This window comes from Dama dama, chromosome 21 (genome assembly GCF_033118175.1).
Source record: "Dama dama isolate Ldn47 chromosome 21, ASM3311817v1, whole genome shotgun sequence".
NCBI lineage: Eukaryota > Metazoa > Chordata > Mammalia > Artiodactyla > Cervidae > Dama > Dama dama.
Window position 1 is genome coordinate 22,060,153 of NC_083701.1, and position 18,095 is coordinate 22,078,247.

Consider the following 18,095-nt stretch of genomic DNA (forward strand, 5'->3'; position numbering starts at 1 on the left):
GACCCCAGGGACAAGAGACCCCTGCAGCGCAGAGCCCTCGCTGCCAAGGACCGCGCTGCGAAATCCCAAGGCTCACCTCTTGCTCGGGAGATGCGCGCAGCGGAACAGCGATGCTGGACCTCGCGAAACCCAGCGTTCCCGAATCCCACTCAGCCCGCGGGTCGCAGCGCATCCGCAGCCCCGCGCCGCTAGCTCTCAGACCCGGACCCCGCGCTCTGGCCGCCGACGCCGCCCCCCAACCCCCGAGCGCGTCCCCGCCACTCCGCGCGCGGCTCCCACGACCGGCGGCGGCTGAACACTGCTGGACGCCGCGAGTGCGCGCGGGCCCCAGACATCCCTCCCCTCCCGACCCCGCCCCTGCCGCCCCGCCTACCCGGCTGCGCGCCCCCCGCCCCGCGCCCCCCGGCTCACCCTGAGCACAGCCTCCGTCCGTGGCCCCCGGCCTCCCCGGTGCCTGACTGTGAACCGCTGGGCGATTCAGACTTAGGGTCAAGAAGGGTGCGCCTGTCCAGTGAGAGTGGACACCAGTGTTCCTCACAGTGTGTCTACTTCTGCTGCCGGCCTAGTGCTCAGAACACATCTGCTTTCGGGTGAGGAGGAAAATGGTAATTTTATGTGAGTGACCCCTCCAAATACAATAGCAAAATGATCCAATTAGGAAGACCCAGAGGGATCGGGTGGAGAGGGAGGTGGGAGAGGGGATCGGGATGGGAATACTTGTAAATCCATGGCTGATTCATGTCAATGTATGACAAAAACCACTACAGTATTGTAAAGTAATTAGCCTCCAACTAATAAAAATAAATGGAAAAAAAAAAAAAAAAGAATAAAACCAGACCACACGGTTTTAATGGTTGATTTTGGCCACCCAATGCGAAGAGCAGACTCACTGGAAAAGACCCTGATGCTGGGAAAGATTGAGGGCAGGAGAGAAGAAAATGACAGAGGATGAGATGGTTGGATGGTATCACTGACTCACGGACTTGAGTTTGAGCAAATTCCAGGAGATAGTGAAGGACAAGAAAACCTGGCGGGCTGCAGTTCGTGGAGTGGCAAAAAGTCGGACACCGCTGAGCGTCTGAGTGGCAACAAATACATGAATAGAATATCGTGTCCCTTTCACCCTCCTGGATGCACGGGATGCACCCTGCGGTGCCACCCTGTGTCCTGCTGTCACCTGCCGAAGAGACGGCACGCCCCTCCTCAGGCCGGGCCACAGTGAGGGTGCAGGTCGGTGACAGGGTCCCTTCTCCCAAAGCCATCACATTCCCTCCCGAGGGCAGCTTTTCTCTGACACCTCCAAGAGCCTGAGCCCCAGAGAGGGAAATCCCATCCTTGTTCCTCCGCATGACTCTGCCAGTGCGGGCAGCAGACTCTGCTGGTGAGAAAGGCCCTCACCACAGTGACCAGAGGGTAAGGACGCAGGACTCAGTCACCGTGATGAGACCCTGAGGGAGACTGGGGAAGTCCCCCTCTCCCAGCTGCTGTTGGAAGGCAGGTGCCAGGAGACCACGGTACCAGAGTGTCCTGAGTGGACTCCTGTCTAAGACTGACTGACCTCTGGAGACAAACAGAGCCCTCTGGCTCGCGTCTGCGCCCACACCCGAACACTCAACGCTCAGACAGTCATCCCACCCATCAACGGGCAGCAGAAGAGAGCTCCCACCTCTTCTGTGACACAATGACCCCCCAAAAGAGATACACCCCCCAGAGTTGTATCCCAGCCTGGAAATGTGCAGCTCTTCTGAGAAGTGTGATGTGAGCCCGACTGTATCCCTTCAACCCTGGTGCCCTCAGAGGTTTGAAAATGTTTTATCTCATCTTGTTCAGTCACTCAGTCGTGTCCAACTCTGACCCCATGGACTGTAGCCCGCCAGGGTCCTCTGTCCGTGGAATTCTCCAGGCAAGAATACAGGAGTGGGTTGCCATTTCCTGCGCCAGGGCATCTTCCCAGCCCAAGGATCGAACCTGTGTCTCTTGCATCTCCTGCACTGGCAGGTGGATTCTTCACCACTGCGGATCAGCGTCATGCACTGTTATAACACAAAGGCATCTTAGTGAGCCCCATACCTGTGTGTCATACACCTGCCTTTCCCATGGTCATGGAGCAGGGGCTTAAACCTGAAACGTCTCACTCTGAAACTCTGGATCAAACTGAATTCACGGAGTTGAAACTCCAGTGCCAATCCCACGTCAGGCACCAGGTGATGCAGCGAGAGTTTCAAGGGAGGACAAGAATGTCAGAACAATCCTGGCTGCTGCCATACAGCTTAGCAGTAAGGACACTGGGGGCCAGCTGGCAAAGGCTCTGTCCTTCTTTGAGGAACTGACTGATTCCGGGTTTAAAGGGAAACTGGTTTCCCAGGTCTGAGGGACTCCTGGCTTTCTGTCTTGCCCTTGAGTGGCCAGAGTAGGGGAGTCAGGCAGGACCCCCAGAGTATGGCTAGGGCCTCTCACAGATACAAAACCCTGCCACCCCCTGCCTCACTCAGCCTCACCAAATCCACCGTTCTATTTGCAAACAGTGAAAAAATATTTTGACTTAATAAATATTCCTAATGATATTACTGCTGATGTTCCCCATACACTGTCTGGCATCTACAAAACACATATTAACTGAATGAATTAAGAATATGTCATATTTCACATACAGTACAAGGAACTCTGCTCAATGCTATGTGGCAGCCTGGATGGGAGGGGAGTTTGGGGAAGAATGTGTGTGTGTGTGTGTGTGTGTGTGTGTGTGTGTGCTCAGCCGTGTCTGACTCTGCGACCCCATGGACTGTAGCCCACCAGGCTCCTCTGTCCATGGGATTTTTCAGTCAAGAGTACTGGAGTAGGTTGCCATCCCTTCTCCAGGGGATCTTCCCAACCCAAGAGTTGAACCCACATCTCTTGCATCTCCTGCATTGGCAGGTGGATTCTTTACCACTAGCACCACCATGGATACATGTATATGTATGACTGAGTCCCCTTGCTATTCTCCTGAAGGTATCACAGCATTGTTTATTGGCTATTCCCCAATACAAAATAAAACATTTTAAAATTAATTAATTAATTTCTTAAAGAATATGGCATACTTCACAGTAAAAAAGCAAATGCAGATGTGTGGGCTTGGAACCAGAAAAGATGCTAATGGAAGGTTAGCCTGAATTTGAAAGGTAGTGTTAACTCGAGACAGTAATTATATTTGATTAGCATTTTCTTCCGATTTTTCTTACATAAGTCTTCAAGCAAAATTATAAGCAAAGTGGCGGAGTCAAAGGATAACAAATCTAGAGAAAATGGGTTGGTGGATTCCTTTGTATCCAATGAAGCATAGTGCACTTTTAACATCAATGAATTCACTGAACTTAATAAAACTTAGTTCATGACTCCAAAGAGTTCAGATTCAGATCAAGCTTTGTATTTGGAGGCAGTGCTTGCTAGAAATGTTTCTCATTTTGCAATCAATTTCATGATGATTCGGTTAGCACTCAGAGTCAGGAAACAAAAATCCCCTGAGTGGAGAAGCCATAATGGCTCCTGAATCTAATAATACCATCTCTGCTGGCTCCTTTGTCTTATAAGACCTCCTCCAATTTCTAGCATTTTTAAAGCATGTGCCATTAAAGTTAAAAACTTTTAGACTGCACCCAAAGAGTGATGTTTAAAGGACTATCAAAGCCTAGGTCTACAAGGTACCAAAAAAAAAAAAAAATACAATGTTTGAATAATCTACCCTTAGAAAGAGATAATTACAAGAATATTTTGGGTGACACAAAGGTGAATCCTCTTTGACTTCATTTCTGACCTCCCCCTATTCCCCAGTTTAACAGGATAGTTGAACAGCAGAGGAAGTAGGTAAAGAGATGCAAGTAAATAAAATTATAACCAACATATACATATTTTCAATAAAACAGCCAAGTTTGAACCCAGCTTTATTAGAAAAGTACAGTTTTTCTTTCTGATTTCAAAATCTATGCAGCATATTAAAAGATCATAGACTTCCCAGGTGGCCCAGTGGTGAAGAACGCACCTGCCATAGCAAGAGACAAGGGTTCCATCTCTGGGTGGGGAAGATGCCCTACAGGAGGAAATGGCAACCCATTCCAGTATTCTTGCTGGAGAATCCCATGGACAGAGGATCCTGGCGGGCTATAGTCCACTGAGTCACAAAGAGTTAAACATGACTTAACAGCTAAAAAACAGCAATAACAGTATAAAAATTTGTACAAGCCTTTGATTTTGTCAGAGTACTTCCCATGATAACATCTCACTTGGTCCTGATATCTTCCTTGTGCTTCATGCAGAATCACCCTGTCTGTATTTTATAATTAAAAGCAGGCTTTGAGGGGTTAAGTTGCATAACCATGATCATTTAATAAGAGGAGGTACTAGGAACAGGATTCTTCCTTTAAATCCCACCCTGTGATCTTTTCACTGTCCCAGTTTGCACAGATACTGTAGTTTGAATGAAAGCAGAGATGAGTCACACAAGTAAAATTAAAATGTGAGCAGAATGTCAAGTGTTTGCTCTGACATTGAAGCATGAGTTGTGGCTTCGTTGTCCGCTGTGCAAGAGGTGGTTAATCTATTTTATGAAATGGAGATAAATACAATGGAAATTATGTTGAAAAATTACACCAATGTTAGTATGTTAAACTCCCATTTATAGGGGGTATATTCAGACAACTAAAGCAGAAGGAGGGTAGACTGATCAATTCCACGGTCGATTCAAAGAAAGATACTGAATAAGTGAAGACTGCACGCAATATGTTAATTCTGGGAAAAATAATTGATATGAACAGGATTACATAGCACACATGAAAGAAATACAATTATTTACAATTATAGAAATTAATAGTGTGGTTTATCATTTAGTTGGTAAACATTAAGAAAATATCATTTATAGTTAAAATGGACAATGATTTTACTCATTTAAAATGGTTGTGACTTGCTTATACATTCAGTTCAGTTCAGTCACTCAGTTGTGTCCCACTCTTAGCGACCCCGTGGACTGCAGCACACTAGGCTTCCCTGTCCATCACCAACTCCCGGAGCTTGCTCAAACTCATGTCCATCGAGTCGGTGATGCCATCCAACCCTCTCATCCTCTGTTGTCTCCTCCTCCTGCCTTCAATCTTTCCCATACATTTACATGGACCAAAAATCAGAACTATTTACAGAGATATTGTAAGTAGTCTTATCTCTGTTTTCCACATCCAACCCCCATTTCATATAAGTAAATTATTTTTTTTTGTTTCCTTTGTATTTTGAGGATGTGCCTTTATGCACACGCAATTAAATTGCTTTCTCTACATTTTTACACACAAAAAAATTCATTGTTCTGCACCATGTGGTTTTCATGTAACAGTATATACCACAGATAGTTCTATGTCAATACATAGTTTTCTCATTCTCTTTAAAATAATTTAACTTTTTCAGAGCGTTTCATTTCATGGACCTATCAGTTTGTGTAACCAGTCCTTCTCAAACAGAAATTTGGATTGTTTTAATCTCCCGTTGTCACAATCTCTCCAAGTCAACAATTGTTTTACATTTTTATAGACATTGCAAACAATTATGTATCAATTTTTGATCTGATGGCTAGTTTCTTTTGTGAAGAAAAGTACATTACTCATTCCAGTTTAATTTCAGAAAATTGCATATGAATTAATGTTTCTAGTTTGGGATGACAAGTACACACGGCTATATTTAAAATGGATAACCAACAAGGACCTACTATACAGCACAGAGACCTCTGCTCAATGTCAAGTGGCAGTGTGGATGGTAGGGGAGTTGGGGGAGAATGGATACGTGTATATGTATGGCTGAGTCCCTTTGCTGTCCACCTAAAACTATCACAACATCGTTAATCAGCTATACTGCAATGCAAAATAAAAAGTTCAAAGTTAAATCAATTAATTAACATTTCTCTAACAGTTATTCGGTGGGACTTTGGCCTTTGAGAAGTTTATTGTACCCAAGTTTCAAAGGAGGCTCCTCAGAGACGCAGGCACTAGTGCTGTTATGAATCACCCTCAGCTCATGTTCTGAGAGTCAAATGACTGACACTTGTTTTAGGCACACTTGCGGATGATCCTGCCTTTTCCTTTCTGGCAGAGATAGTAATATAAATTTAGTTATGGGATAACATTCATTTTTTCTTTTAAATATGTAAAATTTCTCAGGTGAGAAGATAGAAGGTCCTATGCAGAATTAATTCCATATATGTAGCTTTTATAATGAAGCAAAAGCATGAAATTGACTTCCAGGGTGCAATATGAAAGTGCAATGGTATTAATACATAGATTATAGGGTGAGACTGAAACCTCCTATCTCTCTTCATTTCTGTGTCTAGAATTGTTGACAAATCAACTTTTAAAATTATCATACCTATGCAAGTATCTAGTCATATTTTTGGATTTATGAGACAAAAGTGAGTTGCTATGAGCTTAAAGTGATGTCGTTAATCTAAGAAATAAGGAAAGAGGGAAGAAAGAGGGAAATAAAGAGGGAAGGAGGAAGGAAGAAAGAGTATATTGATACATATAAAATTATGCTTATACCAACAATACTACCATTTTTCAAATAATATTAGAGCATTGTTCCTTTTATAATTTCATTCAGAAAATGTGCTACACATAGAAATCGTGAATTTTTAAAATACCTTTTGGTATTTGGAAATAGTTTGACAGTGTCTTTGTTTTGTACCTAATTGTTCGTGAATTTTGTTGTTGCTGTTGTTTTTGTTGGCCACATGGCGTGTGGGATCTTAGTTCCAGCTCCCCAGCCAGGGATTGAACCCGCAACCCTGCAGTGGAAGTGAGGCGTCTTAACCACTGGATTGCCCGGCCAGTCCCTGTACTTATTTATACTGAAAGGCTGACTACATCACTTCAGAGTCACTGCTCTTTTCTCTGAGCCCTTTATGGATGTTGTCATATCACTACTGCTTTCTGGGCTCCAGTGTCTATAAATCACATCAGCTGTTGGTCCGAGCATCACTGCTTTGCAGACCTCTGTCTTTGCTTTCTGCCTGCTTTCTAAGATCTTTGCCTTTGCTCTTTCAGTTCTTTAACTACAGTTATCAATGGCACAATTGATATAACAGCTATAATTACTCAGCAGGCTGCTTTCCCCCCAAATCTTGCTGAGAATATTGTGTTCCTCTTGACTACGAGTCTATATGTCTTTCAGCAATTTTTTAACTTCTCAGCCATTCTTTCCTGAAATAGTCCATCTTCCCTGTCTGTGTTCATTCCTTCTCAAACATAGAGTGTCTCTTAGACCCCCCATTCTCCAGGTCTCTTAACCTCTCCAACACATTTTCCTCATCTCTTCGTGCTATATTATAGGTATTTTCAAGTCACTTTTCTCATTTACTAATTTCCTCTAAGATCCCTCCAATTTGCTCTTTGAATGATCCACTGAGCATTTAATTTCAAGAATTACTTTCTTCTCTTTTGCAAGCTTCTACTACATCATAGGGCTTCCCTGGTGGCTCAGTCAGCCCGCAATCAGAATACACCCACAATGCAGGATACCCAGGTTCTACCCCTGGACTGGGAAGATCTCCTGGAGAAGGGAATGACTACCCACTGCAGTATTCTTGCCTAGAGAATTCCATGGACAGAGGAGCTTGGCAGGTTACAGTCCATGGGGTCGCAAAGAGTCAGACACAACTGAAGCAACTTAGCACCTATGCACATGTGCTGTATAAACATTTTTCTTTCTGGATTTGCCTGGAAATTCTTGGCACTTTTGCATTTTAGCTGCTGTCAACTCTGTTTCACTGCCAGTTGACTGTTGTTTGTAACTGCAGTTTCAAAATTAGCAGGTAATACACCATTTTTTCAAGGTAACCAATAAATTGACAGGGATGTTAAATTCAAGTCTACTGCTGATTCCTGCAGAGCCGTTCATCTTTGGCATTTAACACCACCTGCCTATGCAGGAAATTAAGTATTGTCCTTTCCTCGACTATGAATGTTTTCTTTTAATGGTGATATAAATCGAGTGATTGCAGAAAAATAATAAATTACAAAGAGAAGAAAAATGGGCCTGAATGTGTGGCTTTTTGTGACTACATGGCTTTTTTCAACCAAGTGTGATGAAGTGAAGGATTAATGTAATGAAGCAAAAATGTGATGCTTTTTATTAATATGCAATCAGTCTCAAGCTCTTGGGTTTCTGAGACATTTCTTTTTTCTTTGATGGAAATAAACAGATTATATAATGTATGACTTCCAATAGCCATTTTATTTTGCTTTCATTAATCTGGTTGGTGTCAAAGAAAAGTTAGAAAATGCTTTAGCTTTTGCTTTTCCTCGGCCTTTCGTATTTCATGTAGAGCATCACTGACACATTTTATAGTGATGAGTATCGTGTCATGTGAATGTGGTTTCTGGATTGAAGCAACAGCGTAAACTACTTGGGTTTTTGGAGAATGCAAACATGAAGGGAGCTTGTTGACAAGCAAATACCGTGTTTGCTACTGTAGTACTCTAATATGCCGAGATAATCCATTTCATTAAATGAGAACACAAGGGAACAAGGTCAGATCTAGTTAAAATTCCAATGTGAACTGTGAATTCCTTTTCCTGCGTGCTCCTCTCTTCGTGATCACAGCTGCACAGACACCTGCTTCTTGCTGTCCCCCTGCCCCAAGAGGTTCAGGGTGTCCTAAATTTGGTGTCATCTCTTCCTTCTACCCACTTTCCCTACTCTCTGCCTCAATCCACCCATCTTGCTCTCCAAGCACTCAGTCAAGACTCATCTCAAAAGTAAGATGGATCTCCAAACTTATAGGATTTCATTCGGTGGGCACCTGCTTTCCTTTATGTATTTATTTTGGCCACACCACGTGGCTTGCAGGATCTTAGTTCCACAACCAGGGATTGAACCCGGGGCCCCCGCAGTGAAAGCATGGAGTCCTCACCACTAGATCGCCAGGGAATTTGGCACCTGCTTCAAATCTTGACTTGTCATAGTAAAGAGCACTTTATTGTTTGGACTCAATTCTTGTTAGTTTGTGTAGGTGTTTTAGACCTGAGGGATCCCCTGTGAAAATCCACAGACTTCTGAGATGGTGACAACAGCTAACATCATCACCAGCACTTTAAGCATGATCAGATCTGAGCAAGGCTATGGAAGGGTGAACTGGAGAGATACCTGAGCAGAGAAGAGATGCACTGCAGCCACCCACTGGGTACCTCAAGCCCCTAATGTGTACATGAGCGTGTGACCCCGGCAGGTACCCTAGACACCAAGTGGAATTGGAGACCGGGCACATGAAGGCACAGGCGCCTAAGTCAGGCTTGATCAGCTTCACAGTGCACTATGGGACTTCGTTCTTGAGGTTCTTAGATGACCAGCAAATCGATCTCATAACAAATGACAGTTGATGTGTGAAAAAGTGAAAGTGCTAGTTGCTTAGTCAAGTCCAACCCTTTGTGAGCCCATGAATGGTAGCCCACCTGATTCCTCTGTCCATGGAATTCTCAAGGCAAGAATACTGGAGTGGGTAGCTATACCCTTCTCCAGGGGGTCTTCCTGACCCAGGGATTGCACCCTCGTCTCCTGCATTACAGATGGATTTTTAACCATCTGAGCCACCAGGGAAGCTTCAAAATCACTTTCAAAAAAGCCATTTGTCTTCCACAAAACTCTGCTCAGTAGATTTGTCCTGTCTCTGAGATCCCCGGCTTAGATCCTTGCTCTCCACCTAAACACAAGTTTTCATACATGGACATGCTCTCTAGTGAATGGACAGGACTCTTAAATAAACCTTTTCCCATTTGAGCATATGTGAGAAATAAGTACTTTATCCAGGTCTCTGTGCAGTGTGTTTTAAGTGCTTACAAACATTTATAATACAGCAACTACAAAGCTTTGACACTTGAAAGCAACCAGACCTCCCTTGGTTGAGTTAACAATAACTAAGGCTTTGACCTTCCTTTGAGATAGTGAGGTCTGATTGTCTAGGACACCTTAGGAAAAGGGTTATTCTTCACTGAAGGGGCAGTGTTCCTGTGAAAGAGACAGGGAATTTCTTTGTCTTATGAACCTGCTCATGACTTCTATGAGTCTCCCAATTAAACAAAACTAACACAATAGAAAGCCACCCCCCTCCTGCCTTCTAAGGCGGGGAGACCATCTTTCCAGCAATACTGCCGTTTCTCACGTGACACATACAGATGGCCCCACAACATTCCCATGCCAGCTGATTCCAACAGCTGACAAGTACAAATCCATAGTTCATGTTGTAATATAAAATATGTTTAAGGCACAAGGTACTTTGTATGTTTCCACGTACATGTAAGACCTCTAACAGCACATGCAAGACTGTGAGTCTGTCTCCATCTTCCCATCCATCCCCTCCAACCCTCTCCACGTGCTACCCACTCAGTGTTCCACCAGTTAATAGACCCAAGGCAGATGTCACACAGGCAGCTGCTGCCCAGTGACATGGGCAACCTGGGCATGACAGCCATAGTGCCCCAGAAGAGGAGCACGAGGTTCCAGGTGCACACAGTCTGCCAAGAGACCAGATGGGGCAGCAGGCAGATACTGACTCCATGTGCACGTCAGGGCAACTGAGAGGCGTCTCTGGTTGGTGGAAAACCATGAATAGCTCATTATTGCCCATCGGCCATAGCAGAATAAATGTGTCTTGGAAAGTAGGGAACATGGCATAAGAGAGATGTCTTCAAATAGTCGTTGCTTGTATTTCTACAGTTCCTTCCTTCCTGAGACTTGAGGGTCCACCCAGCACCTGAAAACCCTCCATCCTTCTCCTGGAGCTCATGGCTCAAGGCAGATACTTCTGATAGTTGCCAACACTGTTGATTCACATGCAGCAGCAGCAGCTAAGTCACTTCAGTTGTGTCCGACCCTGTGCGACCCTATAGATGGCAGCCCACCAGGCTCCCCCATCCCTGGGTTTCTCCAGGCAAGAACACTGGTGTGGCTTGCCATTTCCTTCTCCAGTGCATGCAAGTGAAAAGTGAAAGTGTAGTTACTCAGTCATGTCCAACTCTTAGTGACCCCGTGGACTGCAGCCCACCAGGCTCCACCGTCTGTGGGATTCTCCAGGCAAGAGGACTGGAGTGGGTTGCCATGAGTCATTATTTATTCACAAGGTCGTTCATCCCAGGCATTCACCTACCATGTGCTAGATGCAATGCTGCCTCCTGGCAAAAGATCAGGGGAAATAACCATGGGGAAATAACCATGTTAACTGACGAAGAGGGGAGGGCAGTGCCTTCATGGGGAAATAACCACATTAAGTGATTAAGGCAGTGACTCCAAATGCAGGCGTGTCCCAGGCTCCTCAGGCCTGTTGTGTTAGGAGCGGGTTCAGGGGAGAGGTGCTGGTAGTCAGGCTGCATCTGGAAGGGCGAGGGGAGCTCTGCCCAGTGGAGATTCAGGGGAAAGAGCTCAGGGAAGCCAAGCACAGGGCAGGGTCTGGGAATGAGTGAAGCTGGAGGGCAGGGTCTCACTGTGTGAAGAGGGCAGAGGGGCAGGTGCTAAGAAGAGGCGGGAGGATGGCTGTGAGCACAGGCTGCATGGGATCCAGGTCCTCACAGCACCACTAAGGCCCTGCAGCTTATCCCTCCTAAACGAGGTCATCGGAGCCCCCGTGAGCACCAGGACTGGGGCACTGTTTGAGCTGCATGGCTCAATAAAGGTTAGCTCTCTCTGGATGTGTAGTGCTCCCCAAGGTGTGTCTTCTGGGCATTCTTCCTCACTAAGCTGTTTGTTTGGTTTGGGTTTTGTTTTAGATGATGTAGAACCCATTCAAACAAGAGCGGTGTTTATTAGGAAAAGGTCAGCAAGTAACACTGAGCCCCCGAGGGGTGGGTTCTGGGGTGACGCCTGCGCTGACATCTTGGTCAGAAACCAAGGCTTCCCTGTCTGCTCCCAGGACCAGAGGACCAGACCTCGGGCGTTTTCTCGGGGATTCTCCCATATATTCTCCCTGTGAACCTGACCCTCTGGCCACTCACATCCACCTTCCACAAAACCAGTGTGTTCTCCAGAATGAGAACCTGAACAGAACAAGCCACTGCTTCACACCCTCCGGTCACCTCTCGCTGCCTACAAACTATACTTCTTCCATCAAATCTCTTGCACACAACTTCTGTATCTTTCCTCTACCATTTTCATTGGATGTGGAGGGTTTATGGATCCATCTTCCTCACTGTTCTGTTTAAAGGCAAAAATTAGACACTATACCTTTGTATTCTTACAGACCAGTTCAGTGAATGGAACAGATAGCTTTTAAGTAACAATTGATTACTTAAAACTAAATAACCCATCCTATACATTTGTGGCTGCCGTAAGCATGGACATATTTATGTTTAAGGGTGAGAAATGGAATATTTCCTGGCATGTCAGTAAACAAAAGATGTCACCATCATGTCATCAGAGATTGCAGCCACCTTGGGCTATTGCAGCCACCTTGGAAGGTGAGCCCCTGAGCCCTGAGGCAATTCAGGAAGGAAGGATTATTTGCCCTCTAGCAGCCATCAGACTGCAGCCACACCCCAGGGTGAGCCCCAAGGAGGTGAAAAACACAGGATACTGACCCCCAGATAGCTGAGGTGCTTAGGAGAGGAATCATTTCAATGAACGTAGACTATTGCATCTTCCCATACATATAAACGCACTAAATTCCTTAACTTGAGATATCTGGTTTTATTTAATTAACAATAATCTTTTGAGTAGACACGTATGGATGTGAGTTCAGTTCAGTCACTCAGTCGTGTCCGACTCCTTGTAACCCCATGAACTGCAGCACGCCAGGCTTCGCTGTCCATCACCAACTCCCAGAGCTTACTCATGTCCATTGACTTGATGATGCCATCCAACCATCTCATCCTCTGTCGTCCCCTTCTCCTCTCACCTTCAATCTTTCCCAGCATCAGGGTCTTTTCCAATGAGTCAGCTCTTTTCATCAGGTGGCCAAAGTATTGGAGTTTCAGCTTCAACATCAGTCTTTCCAATAAATATTCAGGACTGATTTCCTTAAGGACAGACTGATTGGATCTCCTTGCAGTCCAAGGGACTCTCAAGAGTCTTCTCCAAGACCACAGTTCAAAAGCATCAATTTTTCAGGCTTCAGTTTTCTTTATAGTCCAACTCCCACATCCACGCAAGACTACTGGAAAAACCATAGCTTTGACTAGACAGACCTTTGTTGACAAAGTAATGGATGTGAGAGTTGGACCATAAAGAAGGCTGAGCACCTGGGCCTGGTGCACTGGGAAGACCCAGAGGAATCGGGTAGAGAGGGAGGTGGGAGGGGGGATCGGGATGGGGAATACATGTAAATCCATGGCTGATTCATGTCAATGTATGACAAAAACCACTAAAATATTGTAAAGTAATTAGCCCCCAACTAATAAAAATAAATGGGAAAAAAAAAAGAATTTTTCCACAACCCCTCACACATACCAAGTGACAATTTGCATATAAAAAAGAACCCCCTGGATGTAACACTTGAACTGGAAGGTACAATACGTGCAATGAGGTAGCATGATAATATTGTCAGAGAAACAGCTTAGGTCCTGGGAAGAGGGAAGGCTTTGGTCTCCAATAAATCATATCATATAGAAAAAAAATAAAGAAGGCTGAGAACCAAAGAATTGATGTTTTTGAACTGTGGTGTTGGAGACTCTTGAAGAGTCCCTTGGACTGCAAAGAGATCAAACCAGTCAATCCTAAAGAAAATCAATCCTGAATTTTCACTGGAAGGACCGGTGCTGAAGCTGAAGCTCCAATACTTTGGCCATGTGATGTGAAGAATGGACCCATTGGAAAAGACCCTGATGCTCGGAAAGATTGAAGGCAGGAAGAGAATGGGACAACAGAGGATGAGATGGTCGGATGGCATCACCGACTCAACAGACATGAGTTTGAGCAAACTCCAGGAGGTAGTAGGGAAAGGAAGGGAAGGGAAAGACAGGGAAGCCTGGCATGCTGAAGTCTATGGGGTCCCAAAGAGTCGGACTCGACTGAGCAACTGAACAACAACAATCTTTTGACTTCGGACTACCTGCCCTTTTTTAAAAAAACTGCTACATATCCTGGATCCCCTCTGGCCTCCTTGGAGCAGTTCTCTCAGGGTTACTTGAGGGTTCCTCAGCCCCCCTGAACCTTCTCTGAGTTCCACAGGGCAGGTTCCAGCAGATGCAGGGAGGGGATGTAGAGACAAGGATGGAGCTGCCGAGAAACAGTAGTGCAGCCCTGGGGCAGGTCCTGGGTTCCCCTTGAGGGAGGCATAGAACAATGTCTTTGAGCTGTTTTGCAGGTACCAAAACCTCACTGTGTGGGAGAAGCTAATCGTGTGCTGTCTACAAGCATGGAGACCCTTAACTGGTTGGAAACCAGAAGGTTTACACAAAAGACTGTAATTAATGGACAGAGGTTTAAAGTCTGTGACTATAGATTCCAAAATAAGATAGATTCTTAGTTGATATTTCAACATGTTATACTAGCATGAGTATGCCAGTCTTAGGAAATGCAGGATGACACAAATGTGCAGTGCCGATCAGAGTCTAGAACTGGATACGAAGCTAAAATGAGTGATTCTAGAGAGGCAAACATGGGAATGTGAGTACAAATCCCAATTTCAGACCTGAAATCAGATCAGTTAGGGAAGACACCTGATTCTAGGACACAAAACCCTTGTCCAGACAAAGGGAGGTCAGGGGTGAGGTGAAGACCCCAGCAGCACACAGTAGAGCCACAGAGATTAAAGAACAATGCAATGCAAGCACTTAGAAATCAGTCATAAATTAACATGCATGTAAGAGTTTTATGTCAATTGGAGGGCTGGCAAGAAGGAAGTAAGCAACCTTGAAAAATAGGAGCAAGGGGTTGGAACTCCTTTTACTAGAATGTCTTTTACTGTGTACTTGGGGTCCAGAAAAGGAATTTAGTCAAAGGACTAGAGAACAACAGGAAAAAACATTCAGGAAGGTGGCTACTGGATCAGATTATTCTTGATAGTGAACCAGTAATAACTTTTGCCAACTAGTCAAGGCTATGGTTTTTTCAGTGGTCATGTATGGATGTGAGAGTTGGATTGTGAAGAAAGCTGAACGCCAAAAAATTGACGCTTTTAAACTGTGGTGTTGGAGAAGACTCTTGAGAGTCCCTTGGACTGCAAGGAGATCCAACCAGTCCATCCTAAAGGTGATCAGTCCTGGCTGTTCATTGGAAGGACTGATCCTGAAGCTGAAACTCCAATACTTCGGCCACCTCATGTGAAGAGTTGACTCATTGGAAAAGACCCTGATGCTGGGAAAGATTGGGGGCAGGAGGAAAATGGGATGACAGAGGATGAGATGGCTGGATGGCATCACCGACTCAATGGACATGAGTTTGAGTAAACTCCTGGATTTGGTGATGGACAGGGAGGCCTGGTGTGCTGCGATTCATGGGGTCGCAAAGAGTTGGACACGACAGAGCGACTGAACTGAACCGAACTGAACAGAATGATTCTTGTGTTTTCTGTAGCATTTTCTGGACTATGGGAAACATTGTTTTTACAAGAAGAGGCAGAATTGACTCATGCAAGTGATAATTGAGAGAACCCAACTGAGAGATTAAAAATCTGCAAAACAGCAATAATACAAAGAAAGCATGTGATTCAGACAGTTTCGGAGAATACCAACCAAGTCTTCAAGGATCAACTAATCCCACTGCTACTTTTATACTGGGTAGTTCCAGGTAACATTTCAGCAGGCAGAACAACAGCCAGCAACCTAGGACCACCTGGTACCCCAGAGTTCCTAAAAGCGACAACTTCTTCTACTTGGAATTCAGCTTCTTTGGAAAAGCTATTATCTGGTCACGCAACAACTGCAAAAGAGCTGCAATATTGTGAAACTTATGGGGTGAAACTGAGTAACAACACAGCCCTCAAATAATGGGGATATTTAATCTTTGCCATCCTAAGCTAATGGGCTTCCCTGGTGGCTCAGTGATAAAGAAGCCACCTGCCATTGCAGGAGATACAGGTTCGATCCCTCAGTCAGGAGATCTCCTGGAGAAGGAAATGGCAACCCACTCCAGTATCCTTGCCTGGAGAATTCCATGGAGAGAGGAGCCTGGGGGGGCTGCAGTCCACGGGGTCACAAAGAGTCAGACATGACTTAACGATTGTTGTAGAAACCAGTACTTGAGAAACCAAGCATCACACTCAGAGAGTTGGAGTACTCAGGTTTATTACACCAGCAGGCCCAGAGGAGTTAACACTCCAAGCTCTGAGCCCTGAACAAAGGGGTTACAGAGTTCTTATACATGGACAGGCATGATTAAGCAGGTTTGCGGGGCCTTGGCAATTGCAAAGAGCAAGACAAGGGTGAGTGAGATAAGCTCCAGTTCCTAGTATTGTGAGTCCCCACTTTTTGAGACATATGACCTACGTAATCCAGACTTTGCAAGGAGCAAGCTGAGTTACAGAGGCAGAAGGAGCAGGAGGTTATGTAAAATTTTAACTTTTCCTCTTCAAGATAAACAACAACAATCCTAAACTAAATGTGCTCCAAATGCTTCAATTGTTTCTCAGATGACATGGTTTAAGGACTCTTAATCATCTTTAAATGTTTCCATTAAAATATGATTCGTGTACCAGCTAACTCATCCTTTTAAAGTGTACAATTCAGTGGCTTTTAGTTTATTCACAGAACTGCACAGCCATCACCACAATCAATTTTAGAACATTTTTATCACCCTCAAAAGTCTTTCCTTATTTCCTCTCTAACACCTCCGTCCCCTGTAACCACTAACGTCCTATCTCTGTGAATTTTTCCCTGGAGATTTCATGTAAGTGAAATTATACAAAGGTTGGTCTTTAGTGACTTACTTCTTTCACTTAGTTATCAAAGTCTATCCATGTTGTAGGTTACATTAGTACTTTATTTCTTTTTATTGTGGAATAATGTTATTCAATGTTATAATAAGAGCAATATTCCATTGCTTATACATACACATTTTGCTTGTCCATCCATCAGTTGATTTTGGACTGTTTCCACATTTTGGCTGTTATGAGTAATGCTGCTATCAGCATTCATGTACAAAGTTTCAGTGTGGACATATGTTTTGAAATCTCTTGGGTATATACCTAGAAGTGGAGGTTATGGATTGTATGGTAATACTATATTTAACTTTTGAGGAATTGTCAAGCTCTTTTCCACAATAAGCTGTACCTTTTGACATTCCCACCAACAACATGTAATAATTTCAATTTCTCTACATCTTCACCAACATGTTTTCATTATAATCATCTTAGTGGCTGATTCCAACCATCAAAGTGAGTGTGAAATAATACCTTGTGGTTTCAAGTCTTATTTCCCTAGTAATTAATGAGATTGAACATCTTTTTATGTGCTAATTGGCAATTTGTATATCTTCTTTGGAAAAGTATTCACATTTTTTCCCATTTTTTAACTCAGTTGCTTGATTTTTTTATTGGTAAACATTTTATTTAAGTCTAGTTATTTAAGTCCACTTTAATTTGTCTAAGTCTTACTTGCTTACTCTGTGGCTCAGACAGTAAAGAATCTGCCTGCAGTGCAAGAGACCTGAGTTTGATCCCTGCGCTGGGAAGACCCCTAGGAGAAGGGAATGGCAACCCACTCCAGTATACTTGCCTGGAGAATCCCATGGACAGAGGAGCCTGGCAGGCTACAGTCAGACACGAAAGAGTGACCAACACACTTTCATCTAATTACAGAAAACACAGAAATTCCTTGCACCTTTGTTTCTCCACCCATCAAAAGGAGGTAATATTACCGTCAAAATGAGGTAATATCACAGAACTTGTGTGAGGGTTATTTATCACAGTGACTGAGCCATGATGGGAGCTCAGGAAACGAGACAAATCTAAAAGGACTTGTTGATGGTTGAAGGTAACCACGGTGCAATTAGGACTCTGCATTTGGGGGTGTGAGACAGCATTTACGGAAATAAAAGATAACATAATTATGCCTTAAGTCTTATCAAAATGAGTCATGAAATTTAAAAAATCAGGATGGTATTAAAAATCCCCAGAAGACATATCAGGCTGTGATATAATTACACAAATATGATAACGAGTG